Here is a 20,006-nt window from a genome sequence, read left to right as displayed (position 1 = left end):
AGTTCAACACCTTACGTTATCACATCCTTTTGAAACGGCTGATGATGAGCAGGTGTCTATCTGCAGACAGATAGGGTTGGGTCAGAAGTCAAACTGTAGCACCTGCTCCCTCACACAGTTCCTTTTGTAGTGTCAGATCCCCACACGTTGCAAGGTTACTGATGGATTGGGTGGCTGTGGAGTGACACACACACGCACACGGACGGACGGACACACACACACACACACACACACACACACACACACACGTTTTGAAGAATGATTTCCAATCTGCCATGGTTTATAGGTTTTTCTTTTGTAATAAATATCGTGATGCTGTGATGATAACATGCTATCGTGGGGCCATGAATTTGAAGCGGCAGCCCTGCACAAGCAAGTCGTCCCCCCCCCCCCCCCCCCCAAACACGCAAGGCAAGCACACAGTGCAGAGTGATGGTGCAGTTAAGGTGTGGAGGAATGCATAAGCTCACGGTGGGACACAACTGCTGCTCGCACCTCATCAATCTCACACAGTGTGGAGGTATGTCAGTTAGACAGACGGCCTTCAGTACACTGAACAAACGGCGCCCCAACGTGTGTGTGTGTGTGTGTGTGTGTGTGTGTGTGTGTGTGTGTGTGTGTGTGTGTGTGTGTGTGTGTGTGTGTGTGTGTGTGTGTGTGTGTGTGTGTGTGTGTGTGTGTGTGTGTGTGTGTGTGTGTGTGTGTGTGTGTGTGTGTGTGTGTGTGTGTGTGTGTGTGTGTGTGTACACTTTCGTAGCGGAGAATAAATGCATTTATGTAATCTTCCCAGTTCCCACTACCCTCTGTCTTCTACTACTCCGTGAAGCAGTGGTTCTTTTAACATTTCCATGTCAATCGATACGTATATGCAGATCTACAAGTTTGTGTTTAAAGAGTTTAAAATGAGCACGGATCCCTTGGGGTACCTGGACCCCACCTTAAAATTGTTAAAAACCACTGCCCCAAAGCAAGTTGTATGCAGTAGAGCTTAATCGATATTCTGAGAGCTATTTTCTGATCCTAGTGTAAAGTACTGATGTGAAGCTGCTTCCCATCAACACCCCTGGCAGAGTGCTTGCAGCCAGTTGGATCTATTTTCTCACTGAGCTGTTTTCAGCCTATCAAGAGCCCCGTGTCCTCCAAATGTCTTCACTTCCATCACTCTTAAAGTTGACATCCCTAACTTTAATGGAGGGCTGAAACTATTTATTTTTGTCATGAATATTATTATATTAATTACTATATAAATAAATGTATACATTATAAACATTTCAATTTACCACTTCCCATTTTATACACAGAGTCCCCTATGTGAGCAAATTTCTACTGCTGAGCAAATACAGAAAACCCATTTCACGCACTACCATTTGTCCACCAGTAGTGGTCCTACCCGACCACAGGATCTACATTTATAGAGCATTTTTGACCAACTATAACTGCCACGCTTCACTTGTGCTAGTTAACATATACCATAGATTGGTCAAAGTAACGTTTTATTTTGCAAAATAAAGATTGCAACTTTAGACAAAAAGTCTAGACAGCAGTTTCCAGCTGTGGGACTATTCTGAGATTGGTTGGTTGGTTGGTTTATTTATTTGTTATAGTGAAGTAACCTTCTGCTGTACCTTGAGAATAATGTGATTTAACGTCTGGTGTTTGTTTGAAACTGTCTTACGGGACCAATTTTAGCCAACAGAAGATTCTTGTTCCTCTCAACCTTTTTCATGTCGTGTCTTGCAGACTGCTGCTCCCTTGGACTGCCTCACTAGCTACTAGGCTTTAGAAGTCAGATTGTATGCAGTACTATAACTCTGTGGGGGCCCTATTTTCGCACACATAAATATTACAAATATGTATTTTTATAGTCCGGCAGCCGAGGTGGACAGGTGGGAAATTTGGTATATAGACATTTGGGCAAGTGGCTATGGCTGCTTTTAGCCCAAGGAGTGTATTTTTTGAAAAACGAATGCTTGGAATGGATTCAGAATCATGAAAAACCCCTGGTTTGACATGTCACATGCTACTTAAAGCAAAAGGACATTTTTGCCAGCCATATAGGATGTTAATGGTAGGGTCACAAGAAACCCCTATAAAAATGATTGCCCAATACTAACAGCCAGTCAGCAAGTGGATTCATGAATGTATGTATACAGACAATACCAAATTTCCCACTTTAAACAAAAGTTGCTATACTGTATGTGCTATATGGGAACAATAGACCTACAAGTTGCATGTGAGAAATGCACGCCCCACAATACCCATTGTACCTTTATGTCTGTTTCTGTACCTTTAATGCCCATTATATGGAGATTTCTGTCTCATTAGTAATGGTAAAAACATATTCTTAATAGCACCGAAGTCTGATGTTACTTTCAGTAGAGGGCGCCAATACATAGGGAGATTTTAGGTCACTTCTCTGAAACCTCGATTTCGGTTTCGATTGTTTTCAGTAAAAGAAATACAACAAAATGTGAATTTTCCTATTGGAATAAAGTTCAAACCTTAAAAGGATCCCTGGCCAGTGGCTACAAGACAAATATACCTTCAAACATTACACTTGCCCTCTATGAATAAAAATAAATAAATAAAAACAAACAACATCAATATTTTATTTCTTTCATAAATAGAGAATCTTTCAATCGATAGGGACTGCTCCCATCGCAGGTTGATATATGTCCATGTGTGGTCCAGCCCTATGGAATGCATATGCTAATAAAAACAACTTAATACTAGCATGTGCAATGCGATTCCATACATTCCCTGGGGCTGGACCACACATGGACTGGACATAATTATGTCATATGACATCCTCAACTTGCGACAGGAGCAGTTCCTATTGAGTGAATACAAATATTTAAGGTGTTTTTATTTTTAGTTATAGAGGGCAAGTATAGTGTTTTAAGTCATATTTGTCTGGCCAGGGATCCTTTTAAACAAAGAAAGATAAATCCCCTTTGGGATTAAACAAGTGAAAACGTTTACAATATGTCCAAATTAATTCTTAAAAAATAGCCAATTTAATGTTTAGGTGCCCACTCTTCCTACACGCTTTTGCAATGTGAAATGCCACTGAATCTGTAGGCCTAATCCTTTTCCATTTTGATTCTGTCTCGTCATATGGGCCATGTGAAAAATAATGATGCCACATCTCTTTTCAACTTGTGACAGCTGATGCTTGTACAGTGAAGGCAAACGTTTCTGAACGTCTCATCCTCCATTTTTACGCGTGCTGAAAATAGCCGATCTACTAGCTCAGAGCGTGTTGCGGAGGCGACACGTCGTGAGCTTGCAGATCAGCTATTCTCACACCCAGCCTGCAGGCGAGTGTGAGAGAGATTTACCGTAAATGCCCTAGTTAAAAACGATGTATGGAATGCCCATGCTAGTATTAAGTTGTTTTTATTAGCATATGCATTCCATAGGGCTGGACGCCCAGCTGTCAACACATTGCTTCCTGAGATTCCTCGTTGACGTAAGCTCAGCTGGTGGTGACTCGACTCGTACTAACCACGAAACATTAAATATCAATACAATAAAATTAAAAATAAGCGTAATTAACATTCAGTTTCTGTTGTGCTGACGGGCAGATGCAGCCTCCCGCCTACCCGGAAATCTCTGGGTTGTTTGACTCGTTTCTTATTTTGTTACTCTTTGGGTATAGCCTATTTGTACATTTCCACCTTCAGTCGATGCTTCATATCCATATGAGTCAAAAGGCCGGGGAGATCGGTTTATTTTTCAATCACTGTTCTTATATGAGGCGATCTAAAATCCCCCTATGGAGATTACAATGCAAATAAAAAGTACACGAACCTGTGAACTGACGCCCTCTACTGACAGTGACGTCAGGACTTTGGTGCTCTATAAACATCTTCTTAGGTTACCAACATGTGATAGATACTTGCAAACCCTATTCAGTTAAAGAACTCATGTAGTTGAAATTGCTGCCATTGCTGTGGTGTGAATTTGGCTTTAGCTAAGAAAGCAGTGTCCCTGCATGTCAGAGGAGATGACAGAACAAGAGGCTGCTATCTCACCAGCGTACTGTACAGTATGTCCAACATTGAACTGACAAAGGACTTCTGCTGCACACCCACTCGCCGGCTACAAGGGGTGTGTGTGTGTTGCATTTTAGGAAGCCATTTACTGTAGCTTGTTGTCCAAGGAAGGTTTCGGTGTATTTCTGGGTGACAGTTTGTTATAGTTGGCATGTGTGTACAGTACAGTATGAATTCTGTATTGTGTGTGTGCAAGTATACTCTAATTAAAGAGTTGGCATGTCAGAAAAGCCAGAGCTAATCCCTTCTACAGAGGTGTGTGAGTGCGTGCGTGCATGAGTGCGAGCGTGCGTTATCTGGTACCTGCTCTGAGGTGTTGTGATCTATATTAGTATTTAGTAGACATTTGCTTGCAATGATGCCAAGCAGCGAAATAATGCCAGTGAGTGTGTGACTATGTTATGTGTGCGTACGCTGTGTGTGTGTGTGGAGAGATTGTTGATTTTATGCACTTCAACAGAGTACACACTCTTTCTATTGTACATGTACCTGTAATGTGTTTCTTTTCACTTTATCTTTGTCTTTTTTTTTTTTAACTTAAGCTTGGGGCAGCGCTTTCACGGTTTCACCAAACTTTCACACTGTTTATTTATAAACCACATTTATGGTTCTCTAGACTTCTCACAAATATGAAAAGTGCTCTGATTTCCCTGATTTCCTGCATATTTTGAATATTTATCAACCGCATCTCAATTTTAACCTTGCAGTTAGCGATAGACTCGCTGTTAAAAATGTCATCCAAAGACTGACAGTGCAGAGCAACAAGATAGAAAAACACTTATTAGACCATTAGGCACGATGTTAACCATATCGTGTGCTTGTCACCTTTCATGCACATGGCACTACCTACCAAACCGTGTTTTACGTATACACTCAAGAAAGAGCACTAAGTTTGGCTCGTTGCGGACCCACCCTCGTGGGTCCATTTGGTTTAGAGTGAAAATTAGACTGTAAAACGATCGATCACTCTGGATGTTACAGACCACAGGAAGAAACTAATAAATAAATCAAAAATATCTAAAATGGTTAACCACATGAATCCTAATCTAGTCGTGGCCTAGGCGAACATCGAAGGTATCCGATCTACAAGCTCACAACCCGTCGCATATGCTTGTACATCATCTGCTGTTTTCGGCAAAGAGATTTATTTGGTGTACTGTAGAGGGAAGGAAGGGATTCGCCAGTGTCATCCCACCTCATTGCTCATCTTGACTTCAGTTCACTCGACATGCACGCACGCACACGCACAACTTACTTGATAAACATTAAAGCGGCTGACAAACAACCGCTTTTTTAAACAATTTGTGTGTGTGTGTGTGTGTGTGTGTGTGTGTGTGTGTGTGTGTGTGTGTGTGTGTGTGTGTGCGGGCGCGCACGCGCACGCACATGGCCTATATACACACTTATAGATTATTTGATTCGACAAATATTTTTTGTTAATTATTATTTGATAATCGAAAAAGTTATCAATAGAGTAATCGCTAAGAAAATAATCACAGCCGTACACTTCGACTCTGTACACTTGCATCTTTTATGAATATTGTGCATGGCCATGATTCTTATGACCATAAAGCTTTCACTGATAGCTCTAGCATTGATTTGACTACATAATGGCAAGCAGCCAGTGTTTATTACAGACACGCAAGTTTAAGAGAGTGTTTATTTCATGAAGCAACTGAAGGCCACCCTCATCCTATTTGGATCAACATCAAAAACATTTGTGCCTGTTGCGCGTACCATATTTTACTGTACTTGTTTTTGGTCATTCATTTGCCACAAAGATTTCCAAGCGCCATGGTTTTCAACGCCCCGGGCAAGCAGACAAGTTGTACTACATTAGAACAAACCTTGGCAACCGTTTTTGGCCCGGCATCAGACGGCCACTCAAGTGAAGTTATTGCAAGTAGTGCTCCGATACAGCAAACGTGCACAACTATTTTTGACTTGGCATCTGTCAGAGAGCTGCTTGTATCTGTGGAAACATGAGCCCTTCCCCAGTGGAATACCAAAGACAGGATATTATCTGAGGACGTGCGATCATTAGAAGGTGCGAGACTGTCACGCCTTTACTCCCCTGCCCCAGGCACGTTTACTGCAGTACTTTAGGGACGCTAGGCGACAAGGCTGCATCCCTCTTTGCTGCGCTATCTATTGTCGTATCCATTGACGCAACGGAACAGCAAATGACAGGTGTCGCTGCGAAACCCCTCAATGTGGCTAAAGTGACCGGGGCGGCGACGTTGCCAAAATGTGCGTTCCGTGCTGACAAAACATATCACTTGACACCCATGGGTTGTCCTCCATATCAGCAGGGAACCGCCTGGGCTTCTTCTGCATACATCTGGATTAGCCTCTCCGTGGGAAGGTTTCCTAAATATATCCCAGAACAGAGATAGATGGATGACAATGTAATCTAGAACATGACAGGGTCATGGCCCAAACGTGTTTTGTGCCCCCACACGTTCTAGGGGAAGTGGTCTTGATCTTCAATTCTAGGAAACAAGTTTTTAAGCATCCTATATTAAAATTCCCCAATGGATGGGTGGTGGGTGGGCAGGCTGTTTTTGGACAGACAGAATTGCACCTTGTGACGGTGCCTTACGACGTCTAGTTATATTTATCATATTTGATTATGAAATCAATATCAGTATACATGTATACTAGGCCGACGTTGCCCTTTGGGAATGAATGCCCCTCTGCTTATGTAATACCTGTTGAACCCGTTGTGACCATTATGCTAGAGTAGTTAGTGCACAGTACTCATTATTCTCATAATATGGAAGCCAGTCTATGACGTCAGTACTATAACATATTGATGACATCATCAGGAATCTCCATAAATGGGACATGCACAGACACATACGATCCGATGCGAGAGTGCGTTCTATAGCCAACACCAACTGGGTACTCCTGAATCGCCGCCCTCCAGTCCACACTCTCCTATCTATCATCGGGGTTGTGCAATCCACAGTGTTGTTCGCTAAGCTGTCACACCGCAGTGCATCTACAGTGGTGGCGGTGGGGTGGTGCACTTCTTGCCTTTCCTGGCTTTGCCCAGGGTTGGCTCCCTTGGTGTCAGTTTGCTTGCCACTAGTTCCGGGCGCCTGACACAGTGTCCTGCCGGCCTCATCCTTATCTCTATGTCCCCGTAGAGCAGTGGTTCCCAAATGTTTTAGCCCAAGACCCAAAAAAGAATTTAGACGTTTGCCAGGGATCCTAACTAGTGAAAACTACAAGCTGTCACAACGCGTTGCTTCGCGCCAAGTTGTGAGGTTGTAGATCGGCTATTTTCACAACTTCTTAAACATTTGCATTTGACATTTCTTTGATTTTTCTTTTATTTCTTCATAACATTACTGTGGTAATAGACAAGTAGAGGACCACATTTCTGATGTGGTCCGTCCATAAGACACATATAGTGCCATTTGTAGCAGTTGTGTAGACTCCATCCAGGGCCCCTTTCCAGACACAACACATGAGAGTTGTGTCTGGAATGTTTGGTGACAACAACTGCTGGTCCAACTGAGTTCCACCTCGGAACATTACACCCACATCACCCACTGACTGACTTTTACATCACACACTGGAAATAAAAACGTCTACATGCATTTATTAAATGCATTTATGAAATGCATGTAGATTTATTCAACTTAAACAGTAAACAAATCCCATCATATCTGCTACTACTACTAGTCTACTGTACAGGCTTTGCCTACAGAACAAATGGCGTCCCCTATTGGTTCATAACGGGAAGATGGGACCCCGATCGGTCAGTAAAGTAAATTGGAAAGTAACTTGGCTAATTGTAATACATGTCATTTATTAGTGAATTGCCATGTGGTTGCGCTATATTAGCTTATTACTCGCAATTAAGTAATACATTGCAGTAACTACTTTGTAATTAGTTAACCCCCATCACTGGGGCAGAGATTCTGTGCATTTATAGATATAGGATGGCCAGTAACTCGACGCACGTATTACATGGTCTTGTTGTCTATAAGTGATGTACTACATGTGTAGCTGGTAGGTGTTAAGCTCTGCTATTTATAGTGCTCTTCTATGCTGTGTGCTTGATGTGTCCCTTGGGAATGTGTGAGCTATAGACTACATAACATTACATTTTATTACGCTATACTATCAGCTGTTTCAGCATTTAGTGTTTCGATTGTTTTTGTTGTTTTCAGCTGAAACCTCTTAGCTCGATTTAAGGAAACTGTTAATATGCAGACAGTCAAAGGAAGGCGTTGCAGTGGTAAATTGGGTCATTTATTGCATGAAACGTTCTGGTCAGTGTCAGTCAGCGATCATGTTTAGTAAAAAAATGAAAATCCTAGTATAAGACAAAGTACATTGTACATTTTGTAAACATTCTTGTGAATCTAAAATTTCCTGGAAAATGTATTTTTGTCTTTGAAAAGGCAAAGCACTCCCGTGTGTGCTATTTCTGACCAGATTTGACTGAGAGACTGCCATCGCACAAATTGCTTTTCACCAGAGGAGAAAAACGTATTAAACTTACATATATTTTTTTTTAATAGCACAGGCAGACTCTTCACATACTAGAGCATGTCTGAAATAAGTAAATATGAAATAAATGCTTAAACATGTAGCTAGGTGTAATGTTAAGAGTCCACAGAAGTGAACCTTTCAAGCCTGTTTTCTCTGCAAGACATTACTCTATAAGCCATATCTCCAAAACTGGTGGGTCAAACTGAACAACCAATATGTCAATTTGAAGCTATGTGATTCCCTGCTTTCATATGACATGAAAAAAACGAAAATTCAAAAAAAAATCCAATGGCAGTCCCTCAGTCAAATTTAGTCACATTTCTTACGGAGATAAACAATGCGGAGGGGAAGACACTTGCTGGACTAGGCCGGGCTCAGTTTAGAGTGTCTCTCACCATGCCAAGGACAGACACGCTTCAGTTCTGGAAAATTCCTATCCATCCGCAAATGATCCGTGACAGCTGTGCTATAGCTACATGCTATTTGCAAAGCTTCTATTTTTGTGTAGAAGCGAGGGAAAACGGATCATCTGAATCCCAAATGCTCTGATAGTGTAGTTCTTATGTCTGTGGCTTACAGTACTATAAAGCAGACCTCATTTAGTTACTGTCGGGTTGGAAACCTCATATGTCCATAATGTTTTATTGTGATTTATTTTTAAATAGTGAAAATAGACAGCAAGCTTGTAGATCTGTTATTTTCACTACTTTGGTGTGACACTCTTGTGGGATGAAGTAGGGCATTCATTTACCAAAACATATTGGAGATACAAGGTTTCTGCCTGACAGTGACGATTTGTCAGTGTCCATTGATAAATGAGCGAACCTCTGGAGTGGAACCACAGCCCCGGGGCCAGCCCAGCAACCAGATGGAGAGAGCAGCTGGGGGAAGGTGTGTGTGTGTGTGGGGGGGGGGGGGGGCAACACGATGCCAGTTCTATGACTGCCATCCTGCCGCTAGACCACCTAGACCAGCCTGGCAGAGCTCATGCCATTAGCCTCTAAATGCCTCCCTACAATGTCCTCTAAGCATCATGACAACAGGAAGCAATAATAATAATATATGGAAAATGACATAAAAAGTGCTTTATGAAAACAGGGCAATTGTACTGCAGTGTAATAGTGTAGTTGAGCTGTGTGAGGCTGTGTTTGACTTTGAGCCCAAGTTTGTTTTTGTGTTTTCAGTGCCCTCTAGTGGACAGATGTGCAGACTGATTCAGTACAGAGAGACAGACAGACAGACAAAAATACAGCACTTAATCACGGCAAAGCAAGGCACAAAAAATGATTGCAAGACAATATAATCCTTAACTTTCACAGATGACTTAATCCTATATAAAAATATAAACTGATTCTACTTCAATGATAATAACTACGTTGATATCTAATTATAAAACAGAAATACAGCACATTTTTGGACTTTCCATTCCCACTGAGAATCTGTTTTACAATTATGTTTAGCAATTTAAACCCTACAGTTTCACCAGTGTGATTTTTTACAATGGGTTAAATTGATTGGTAGATTGATTCAGTGCTGCGCCTGTACTGTAGTACGGTTAATGTACAGTATATTTTGTATTAATAACCTAAATATACAAAGTACAGCAACTAAAGGAGTAAAAAGTAAAAATTTGAGTTCAAGTATCAAGAAATGTAAATACTCAAGTAAAGAAAAAGTACCTCAGTGTACTACCTCAGTGTACTACAGCACAGTACAGTACTACAGCTTAACAGCAATATATACTTAATTGAACGGGGTACGCCAGGACCATATACTTTCCCTCTATATTGCTTTGCTGTTGCGATCCGTTGTGAGCTTGTAGACTGGCTAGTTTTTCTGGATGCTCTGATGAAGGCTGCATAGCCGAAACGCGTTAGCGTTCCTTTTTGGTGTGTGCCAATAAAGACATGGAAATGTGAGTACCTTGTCCCCCGCTTGTTTAATTTTTGGATGTGCTACCTTTTTTTTGTGTGTTTTTGCGCAACCTCTTTTCTCATTTAGTTTTGCTGGATATTGGCCTATTATGACATGCCCAAAATGATTCGCATCTCAAGAATCCTGTGACACCTCATAAAGGGAACACCACTGAATGTCCTCCACTCTTGGCGTATAATACACTGTCCTGTGAGCTGCTACACCAAACATGTTGGCCAGGCCCCAGTATAGACATACTCAAGTGTCACAGGGCAAAAAGGGTGGGTGATGGGGAATTACTGTCCCGTTGTGCAGGCACCCATGTATAGCACATTACACTGTAGCTGAAAATGAGTCCCTTGATAGAGTTCTCTGTAATGATGACAGGCCGTTAGTCTGTTACTATATGCAGCTGTCTTATTCCTCCGTAAAGAAGGACCAGACTTAGAGCAGACTTAACACTTGGCAGTTCAGTGCTGATGGTCTTGAAGATCAAAGAACCCGTCCGTTCTCCGTTCTTAAATGGTTCAGTATGAAATATGTCTTCTTCATTGGACGAGCACAGTGGACAGAGGAAGAAATGCAAGACTGAAGGTGTGAACTGTATGGCTGTAACTAATTATTACATTCAGTTAATAAAATAGTAACCTGGTATCATCTTTTCGATTGCTAGATTAATGCACATTATGTGGTTAATAAAGACCATAAATGTATGGTGAAATAAGGTGATACAGTTGGAAAAATAATGGTACATGCTCATCACAAGTTAATTTGGTTAATTCTAATGTTCTAATAGACAAGCATTCACACTTAGCTGAAGTTGTAAATGGCACGTTAGAACTTAGAAGATCTTGCACGATATACATTACTCGATTAGTTGAGTGCTACAATTTAATTTGCTTACTCTCCCACCGCGATGAATTGATTATCCAATAAGCGGTTTCACCCCTACAGGTGAAGAATGTGTGACAGCTCGTTGTGATTACATGGTATGTTTGGCACACTCCCACTAACTGTCTGCTCTCCACGGAGTGACAGCTCCAACTGAGCCAAATCAGTTCAAGGACATCCCTGTAAACAGCAGTTCAAAGCCACAAAGCCTTTCTCCACTTGGCCATTTTAGAACAAGCTGTTGCGTAGGAAGAGACACCAAATATTGCTGTTAAGCTGCAGGGCTATTGAAAATAGGTTCCACAAATCCACGGTGACTCAGCCAGTTGTGTAAAGTAACTAAGTACATTTACTCAAGTACTGTAGTACTGTGCTGTAGTACACTAAGGTAGTACACTGGGGTACTTTTTCTTTACTTGAGTATTTCCATTTCTTGATACTGAACTCAAATATTTCACTTTTTACTCCTTTAGTTGCTGTACTTTGTATATTTAGGTTATTAATACAAAATATACTGTACATTAACCGATGCATTGTGTAGTATAAGCTCATAGAGCTACAGTATATACACTAATATCTGAAGAAGGCATAGAAAATCACACATGGTTATACATTATCCTACCCTGAGAAAAACCTGATCTACAGTACGGGTGCAGCACTCAATCAATTTAATCAAATTAACAAAAAATCACACTCGTGTGAAGTGAGACACACTCTTATCATCATACATCATCATACATCACATTCCGTGCTCAGCCAATCAAATCATCACAAATGTCATTATTTTATCCTCAATATGTACTTTACTCAGCCAATCAAATCATCGCTATGGGGTGGTCAGTCAATCAAATCATCGTGTTTATGTTCACACAAACAGACAAAGCTGCAAATAGGACAGGCTAGTGACCCTCACGGCGCAGAGCTTGTAGTGAGCGTGATGGGGACAAGGATTGATATACAGACAGAGATGTCTATTATGTCTAGATATGTCATGATTATGAATTGAATACCCAGGACCTGAATGGAAACAAGACTGCAAGGACTTTTTTCTTTGATATCCTTTTGGATGAAGTGTTTGACTGTACTCTGTACCGTTTACATTTCTGCCAATAAAGTATTCAAACAATCAATCAATCAATCATGTAGCAGTAGCACTGGCTCAGAGCCTTTGCCTGGGGAAACTTAGTGGTAAACGGGAGACCTGGGTTCGAATCCCAGGCGGTGCACATATGTTGCATTGCCGGCGTGGCCCGAACCTCTACTAATGACTAAACAAGCTTTCCTATTAATCACTGAGAAAATAATCAATAGTTACAGTCCTACACTGGTCATTGAAATCATGTTAGTGTCACTGTCAACACTATTGTACACCTTTACAGCCTGTGGTTTACATCAGTGGTCCCCCCCCCCCCCCCCATAAATGTGGGGGTCCCCAGGTGATTAGCCCAGTTCAAAGAATATGATTATTTTGGGGGGTAGCGGCCTGAGAAGTTTGTGACGCCCTGGTTTACATGACTGGCCATAAACACTACTGTATCATCATCATCAGTCAGGACAGACAGACAGGTCCATGAAGGCTGCTATTTTCAGGCTTTGACGACCATCTCTGCTGGCAAGTAAACAAAGATGGCTGCCTTAACAATGTACTGTGTTTTGTCCCTAATGTGGTCATTCTGTGCCTTTACATTTTAACCATAAGGTGATGAAAAAAATAATGTCTGTGATTTCATCAAGATATTTGATTTTGTGTACTGATATTGTATCATTTTGAACGGGACTGTAGCTGTGATATTGTGTAACCTAGCAACTGATTGTCAAGCAAGGACCACCGCCTTTACAGGTGGGGATGATTATGTGTACCGGCGTGGCGTGTACGAGGGACCTGTAAAAGAGGGACCTGCTCTGAGGAAGGCTGAGTGCCAAAACGTGTTTAGAAATGGCATCTGAGCCAGTCTTGCATCTTTTGTTTTGGATTGCTGCTTTTTCCACTTGGTATTTGATTTACTGTGTGTGTGTGTGTGTGTGTGTGTGTGTGTGTGTGTGTGTGTGTGTGTGTGTGTGTGTGTGTGTGTGTGTGTGTGTGTTCACACGTGTCTCGAATGTGTGCATGGGTCTGAGTGTTTACTTATGTCTTGTCTGTGTGCATGTGTCTCCATGCATGTCTCCATGCATTTGTGTGTGGGTGTGTGGATGGATAGGGGGAGGGGTTGTAGTGACCCCATTGCAGCTGCGGGTTGGTCATACTTGCCATTAGCATCTGGAAGGAGCCCTCTCTCCCGACATGGCTCTGACATTATGGAAATGTCCCCCACACACACGCCATCAGCCACATACAGTCATGTAATTGCGGTATACGCTAATGTTACAGCATCTCAGGCGCAGAGGAAAAGCAATTTGTGAGCCGAGTTACCTCTAAACATTTTGTGCACACATGGCATGTGCTGTCTGGTGCTTTGTACAATGATGGACATGCAGGCCTACTGTACATGTACAGTATGTCAGTTGAAGTAGGCGCTTCCTCCCGCCCACATCACACTCACCCTTTCACTATCATTATTTCTTTCCAAGTACTGGTAACCACTTTCAACCTGGCGCCCCTATTTTGAGGTATTCAGAGTTATTATAGATAAAAGACTCTGAGAAACTGAAACGGCGAAGAAGCAGCGACTCTACTCCGAGTCTCTCCCACGTGACTGAACGGGAGATGCCATGCCACCCGTTGAAGAAAACTCATTTCGGCCGCTTGTATTTGCGACCTTATTCTTTCGGTCATGACCCACACTTCATGACCACTGTACAAATATGTATTTAATAATGCAAGATGTAATATGAACAGGAAGGACTGTAATGTCAGTTGTTTTCAATTTATTCTGTCAAATGTGTCATATAATCACATATGGGATGGACCAAAGTAGCATGACACGAAAATAAATAAATGAATTCATTCATATACTGTACTTAAACCGTTATACATTTAATTAAACCTTGTACAGTAGAGGCTTCCAGAGCATTGCAAATATAGCTGGTTTTGAATGCCAGACATTTACAATGTACATAGTCAATCATACATGTTATAAAGGATAGAGGGGGCTTTCTGTAGATTAATATCATATAGCTACTTTAAGACAAGTACTGTCAATACAGTATGCATAACTATCAACTTCCTCGTGATATCATCACTGTGCAGTTCCACTTTTCTACCTACGGTTTCATGTTTTCAAAACTTCTAATGGTAATAATTTTAAGCATTTCCCATATGATATGAAAAACTGTACAGCACAGCAGATTTAGCACCTTTTTCAAACATTTATAAAACATTACTGTTTATGAGAATGCCAAATTATAATTATATTATAAGTAGTTTCCCCCCCCCCCCACTCACATTATTTTAATAACCAACATTTAAAACGATCTGCTGCCCTGCGTTTTAATATAGTTTTCGTTTTCTCTGTCTTCCTCCTAAGTTCTCCTCACTTGTTCCATTGTTTGTTTTACTTTTTGAGGTGAGCTGTCCTTTGTGGTTTAATCTCACCTTCACCAGTTGAGAAAGGACCCTCTCCTTTTTCTACTCATTGGCCAGCGTCTCTCAGGAGATCCAGCCATTGGTTCAGTCACAGACTGATATCCTGGCAGCTCAACAGGGGATTCAGTGCTTATTCACTTCAGCAGGACTGACAAAGGACACAGGACTCCAACCCATGTGTTAGACTGTGAGAAAGCCCTTCCATCAAACTCGCCTTGTCTCTCTCGCCAGATGACGTCTGCTACTGCAGGATAAAAATTGGCTCTAGGTTAAATCCTCCAATTCTGCTCTCTTTTCTTCTCTTTTCAAATCCCCCTACTGCAGTAGTAAATGACATACCGGTAACCAGCTCGCTAGCATAATGCTAGGAAGCCACACACTCATGGATGGTTTTGAGTTATCCGTTGGCTGTGAATTAACACATTTGGTCAACACTTATGGTTTTAATGATTCATATGCCAGTAAATGTCCTGTGTGCAGTGCACATGGGATCATGGCACCATGACTTGGTCACAATATATCTACCCCGACATGATTATTGTGGATCATTATGGATTCAGTCCGACTTTCCTGCTGCTCTGCTGCTTAAACACAGCATAAATATAATGCTGTTTAGCCAAGACCATTCATACTGACCATACTGGCTGGTAAAATTGTGTGTGCTACATGCATGAATATCTTCCCCAAGACTAAAAGTAGGTCTGCGTACCATATACTGTCCACATGCCACACTCATTTGGCACCTCCTCGCTGTTTTCCAGGTGATACAACTGGGCTCTGTGAAACACCAATCCTTCATCTGTCTCTTGCATCTTACTCACCTCACCTGTCATGGATATGGCAGGCTGGCCACCGTCCTCAGGCCAGGGAAGTAGAGTTCATGGTGCCAACTAAGCGAGGGCATGGATGCCTGCTGAAGGCTGTCAGTACTGTGGTCATTCTGACTACATACAGTGGTGGACAAAGTACCAAAGTAAAAGTATCAATAACACAATGTAGAAATACTCTGTTACCCACCTCTGTTACTCTGAGACCCCGGGGCAGACCAAGGCGCAGTTGGAGGAAACACATTGACTCACTGGCCTTTGAACGTCTCTGGTTTCCCCAGGAGGAAGTCACTAATGTTGCTCTGGAGAGGGAAGTCTGGAACAGTCGGGTCGTGCCCCCACGACCCGACTGACGGATAAGCGGTTGAAGATGGATGGATGAATGGAAGTAAAAGTCTGGTAATCAATTTACTTGACTAAACCAGCTCAGTGGCCTTGTGGTTATAGTGTCCGCCCTGAGACTGGGAGGTCGGGGTTCGATCCCTGTCCGGGTCATACCAAAGTATCTGGAAAAATGTAACACAGTGCCTCCCTGCTTGACACTCAGCAGCAAGGGTTGGATTGGTGTAAGTCCCTGCAACATACTAGCGTTATGTGCAGGTGTACTTCGACATCATGTCCAGGGGGTGTACTTGCACATCAAGCCGCCTCACGCTACAGAAACAGGAGATAGGCTCCTGCCCTATGGGCCTCACGGCTCGGCAAGGCTTACTTAAAATTACAAAAGTATTGTCACCAAATATATAGATACTCAGGGGTTGACACTAATGTCTCAGAGGCACTTGCATGTCAGGCCCAGGTCTTGCCCACTTTCCTGAAAATGTAATCGTCCAATTTGTAACTACCGTTCAATTCAAAAGAAAAACAATCTGCAGCTGTGTGATAAAAAATGGCATACCTCATGAACCTGCCCTTTTAAGAACAGGAATCACATCAAAAGACCAAGCTTGTTTTTACTTGAGCCTCAAAATCAGCATGTACTGCAGCCCTATTCCCCTCTGCATTTCCCTGTTGGTAAGGTCTTACCTTACCAATGTCTAAGCTCTCTCGCAAGAGCAAGATTGCAGAGACGGAGATTTCTAGGTTTTTGACAAACAACAAAGCACAGCTGTAAGTGGCAGCACCTATTTGAGGCCATTATCATCCATATAGCACAAAGCTAAGAATTCAATTAGCCGCCTCCGCGGTGCCACATTTGCGGCCATGCCTGCATTGTGCCGCGGCTTGATTTATGCTGTCAGTCAGCCATAATTGGCAGGCTATTACAGGCATTACAAAACGGTGCTCTCACAAAAGACGCATTTCGGTTCGGAAATCAGCTTCTATTATCTGGCAAATGGAGTGTAGCTGGAACAAGATCCTTATCTGGACTTCTTCTTTTTTATTCATGTGTCTGTTGTAATGCTCTAGTGTGGACAACCTTATCAGCAAATGCATGAATGCCTTAAGCATTTTAACAGGACATGCAGTAGCCTACAATGATTTAGGACAGATTTACAGTATGCCTTTATCTGGTTGTATTTCAGATGTTGAGGTCATGGGATGTATTATTTCCTCATCATTCCACATCATGGTTTGGTTTATATAGGTTTGTCGTATCAACGACACTGTAGGCTCTATAGGAAAGAGAGAGGAAAAAATAAACGGGGAAACCATTTCTGTGGCATTTCCAAGATCACAGAAATATAGTGAATCTGTGACCCTTGATCTCCTCACCAGGACCAGTACCACTATACCAGGACTTGAAGTGCATATTTTGGTTGCATTGTTGTGCAACCTTCCATTGCAAAGGTTGTGTTATATTACCACATCCACAGTTTGAAGTAATGCAGGTCTTTAATTTTAAGACGGAAGTAATGTTGCTTTACCGCCCCCCTGTGGACCATCCAACAACACGCAGCCAGACCCCAGAGGACAAATTGAATGCCCTGCACCCAGTGGCCATTTTAATACACACATGCTGTACCAGGCAGGCCCGTCCTTTTCATGGTTTGATGAGTTGCACATTCAGAGATGCCCTTCCGTTAGCTATTCATCGAGTGGCCGTTCTCCTCTAACCGCTCTCTCACAGATAGGGTTTCTGTGCAGCTATAACGTTGGGGGCAGACTGCAGCACTCTTTACAGCATATCTGAAACGCATCTTTTTAGTTTGAGACAGACTTGTAGCCTGCTGGAGGGCACGTGATCAGGCACTGCAGCTCGCCGCTCTACCCAACCTTCCCAAAATCCGACCCACAGGTTGAGAGCCACTGCATTAATGAACAAGTGTGCCACAAGTGTGTAAAGTAGCCATTGGGTGTGTATCAGATACACTACGCTGGTTACAGTGCTGGAGCCCTAATTCAGCCCTCCTTTGACTATGCTTCCACTTCTTGGTTCTCCAACATCCCAATGTCACTTAAGACTAAGCTTAAAACCTCCCAAAACAACCTAATTTGTGGGTCACAGGCCTGGGACCCCTGACCCACCTCTTTTCAACCCATTTTTCAACCCATCAAGGTGGCTCCGGATAGAAGACAGAGTTAAGCAATTGAAAATGCGATTGACATTCAAAATAGTAAATGTGGCTTTGCCCACAATGCCCTCAGTAACCGCATTCCGCATACCTGACTAATTACCTAAAAATTACACTCGTCACTGACGTAAAATAGACACTATGCCTATTTGCTCAGACACTATGACGTCTCCATTCATTGTCAATGGGAATTTAATGTTTGTTTAAGACTTGAGGACAGTAACCAAAAGCTGGATGTAGGAGGGGCTAGTGCCCTCAACATAATTATCCTTCTACAGCACTGCCACCCAAGTGCGGAATGGCCTGACAGCAGGCCTAAGGGAGAGGGAAATTATCACTTCTCCCTTAGACAGGTGATACATTTCTGTCTAATAAAGTATTCAATCAATTATTTGATACATCTACAGTAAACACCAGGGTGAAAACTGGCTTCAGTTCAGTATTTGTTGCTCACACAGCACCTTTGTACACATCTGATGCGTTGTGCAGAAGAAAACATGTTTGTTCTCTTGGTCTTTGTATTGTCGTGCTTTTCTGTTTTGTTCTCTCAATGGATTTAAACGCTCCCTCTCTGTTTTGTTTTGTTTGTTTGTTTTCCCTGATAGTGAGGACTTTTGCTGTTACTTTGCACATTTTGGTTTATTTACACTCCTGGCCGATATCTACAGTGAACATTCAAAAATCAAAATGTTGCTGCACACCGTGCACGGTACTGTAGATTCTACAGTATTGTGCAGCTACATTTTGAAGGAATAAACTGCTTATCAATTAATTTGGGTAATAAACCCCTCTGATCAGTCAGTGACTACACACAGATTTACTCTAGGTATGCATGCATGGATAGCACATCACCAAGGTGATATACTGTAAGTGAACAAGATTTATATAATGTAAGAAAAGGCTTATCCTCATGCTGTGGCTATAGCAGTCTATTAGGTTGAGAATGTAACTACATGTTGTAGATGAAGCTCTTATTTATTGAGGAGTTGCATTCGGGAAGTACAGCTGATTTGGGTGATTTGGAAAACCACCCAGTCCGCCCCGGTAACAAAATGTGCACATGTGCACTACAGTGGGGGGAAGTGCAACAGGCCAACAGCATGTGCACCAAGGCCCGCCCCTACTTGATCATGATTGGAGGAAGGCCCCTCTCATCCTTATTGGATGAAGGCTTTGCCACCCGCCACCAAAACTGGAACTAGGGTTTTTTTTTTACCCCAGGGGCTCACTGGGGACAGGGAGGATTATGGTCAGCACACTCTATAATAGAAAAAATAAGTGATATTTGAATGAAGTGAAATCACTGAATATACCTTTAACTAAATTATTCTGGGGGAAATGAAAATAGCAGATCCAGAAGCTTTGTGTCACAACATGAGCTTGTAGTGTGCTTGTAGCCTTGTAGTGTGTTGTCTTTGTATAACAGCTATTTTTGGCAAAGAGATTTGGTGTTGAGGGGAACACTACATATGACGTAAATTATCCATTCATTGTCAATGGCATTTAATGTTTGTTTTGCCACAAATTTACGTCATATTTGGTATGACCTCATTTCATTGTCAATGGCAAATATGAGACGTGTGTGGACAAAATCTGTATATAGGAGGGGCTACCGCCTCTCAAAAAGACGCCAAGTCACAGGAAGACTGGTTTGCTTAGTATAGGGTTTAAGTGGTTAAGATTTGTGGAGGTTTGGAAGAGCATGGAAGCACATAGTTCTTCTGTTTACTAATGTCTATATTAGATGTGTCATGTTGGAATAAGTGCT

The 20,006-nt window shown here is 42.1% G+C and overlaps 1 protein-coding gene across 1 annotated transcript in view; it reads left to right on the top strand.

The window, feature by feature from the left end:
* The window catches only part of LOC308332956 (zinc finger protein 385B-like), a 96,469-nt gene that overhangs the window by 23,738 nt on the left and 52,725 nt on the right, over positions 1 to 20,006 (top strand). The gene's annotated exons all lie outside the window — the stretch shown is intronic.

This window comes from Protomyctophum bolini (genome assembly GCF_963924005.1).
Source record: "Protomyctophum bolini genome assembly, chromosome: 18".
In the NCBI taxonomy this organism is placed as follows: Eukaryota; Metazoa; Chordata; class Actinopteri; order Myctophiformes; family Myctophidae; genus Protomyctophum; species Protomyctophum bolini.
The sequence above is the reverse complement of the archived record's forward strand: the minus strand, read 5'-3'. Positions and strand labels throughout refer to the sequence as shown.